The sequence below is a fragment of the Etheostoma spectabile genome, chromosome 11 (assembly GCF_008692095.1).
Source record: "Etheostoma spectabile isolate EspeVRDwgs_2016 chromosome 11, UIUC_Espe_1.0, whole genome shotgun sequence".
Lineage (NCBI taxonomy): Eukaryota > Metazoa > Chordata > Actinopteri > Perciformes > Percidae > Etheostoma > Etheostoma spectabile.
In genome coordinates, this window is record NC_045743.1 from 17,683,200 (window position 1) to 17,685,481 (window position 2,282).

A 2,282-nucleotide genomic window follows, 5' to 3' on the forward strand; every position below is an offset into this window, starting at 1 on the left:
ATTCATAAGGAGATGTGGATGGGAGGCATATGGAGGGGGCAAAAAGGCAGGGCGAGTAATTTTATTTATTATTTTATATTTTTATTAGAACATTCCCTGACATTGGACCAGAGAGAGAGAGAGAGAGATAATGAACAGATGTAAATTAGATAGATAGATATTTATTGATCCCAAAGAAATGGGAAATGACGGTGTTACAGCAGCAAACATACATCATACAGCACAGAATATAAATATAAATTAGATACTAGGATACAATATACATACATACAATGTACGGAGAAGGAATACACAATTTTGTAAATTGTAACGTTGAAATTGTAATTTCCCCCACTGGGGATTAATAAACAAATTAAAAAATTTTTTTTTTAAATTTACAGGAATAAAAATATAAGAAGAAATATTTGAATATATACAGGTTGGAATTGTATGATAATAGAGTAAAATACAACACGAATTGGGAAATTCCTATACAGATGTGACATGGAAATGAGCACCAAATAAAGCCGATGTGTAGTTTTCAGCCATGTGTAGGAGACATTAGTGATTCCAGAGCCAGTCATTTCCTAATCTTCATGCACAGAGTGGGTGCTAATCTGTTCAGCTTCACGCACCAACCGAGGTAGGCTGAGTCACGAAATCTTCCGGTGACATTGGTACGCTTTGGCGTCAATGTCTGAGTTTACTCTCCTTTCATTAGATTGTGTATTTTCTCTGCATTTGTGTAGTTGTGTAAGTAAAGTTGCCCTTTGAGGCAGAAGCCGTTTTCACCGGTGTGAGCTCTTCTCTGGATGAGCTCTCTTACAGCGTGAACGTTCACCTCTTTGTCATCCAGCTGAGGCTCTTAGTCACACAACCAACGCAGCCATGCAGCTTGCTTATTTCATGCGTGTACAAACACAACACACACAACACACACAACACAACCCACACCAAATACCATCCTTCTCTCTCTGTCTCTGCATGTTTCTACCTCTTTTGCATGTAAACACAATAGCATTATAGGCATTCTTCTGCATCTATGACACACACACAGTACACACACACAACATACGCAAAAAACACACACACCATACGCACACACACAACACACCACATACCCTTTCTCTCTCTATCTGCTGGTCTCCTCTCTTTTCTGCAGGAAACCACACATGCATAGACATCTATACGTAGACAGACGCACACAGAGACCACACACAGACAACACACACACACACACACACACACCACACACACACACACTCATCTCTCACCTCCTTTCTCTCTCTCTGCTGTCTTCCTATTTCTGCATGTAGCACACACCATGCATCAGCATTTCCTCTGCGTATGACACACATACAACACACACACACACACACACACACACACACACACGCACACGCACTCAGCCTGCCAGGCTTGGGAGCATCAAGGCATAATCTAGGTCACAGCATAAACCCAGAGGTATCCTGGTCTCAACAAACACATGCGCTCGTATGCACGCACGTTTGTTAAATCTGCAAGCAAAATAACTTCTTCAGTCTCCACGGTTATGAAATCCATTTTGACTCGACTAATTTCCCCTCACCTAACAGTGAAAAGCCTTCGTTTTTCACTTTGACAGCAACTGACTCACATCCCAAGGAAAAGAAGACTATATAAATAAATCCAGTGAATTTCATATTTCCCCCAAAAAATCCCCTCCCCCCCTTCTTCATCTCCTTCCTCTCCCTCCCTATGTGACTCCGTCTAATGGCTCTCATGATTGTCACAAGGCCATCATTTCCTTCATTAAGTGCACTTCCTACAGCCCATCAGTTCATTCAAGAAACACTTGACCACTGAAGCCTAAATGTAGTCGTGTGTGTGTTTCACTAAAGACAAAATGGATGTCCCTGACTGCTGTTTATGTGCATCCCTGCTGCAGAAGCACCACAGGATGCTTTGATAAGACTCAGGCTGACAGTGTACCATCCAAGATGTGATTGTGTGTCACAGCACAGAAATAGAGGAGCTTATTTCTTTACATCAGTCTCCAGCTTTCTATAAATATCCAAAGCTCTCTGTTCTGTATCTGCCTCTCTTTCTCCTTTTCTTTCCTACTGCTTTCTCTGTTCTCTCCCTCCCTCCCTGTCCCTTTCTCCCCCCTCTCTCTGTTTGTCCATTTTTTTTTCCTACACACTCTGCCTCCCACATCTTGTCTTTTCCCTCTGCTCCTGTCGTATATAATGTAGAGGATTGTGTCTTGTCTGTCTAAAAAGAGGCCGTAGTGTTAAGCGGGACCAAAAACACTCATTTCTCAG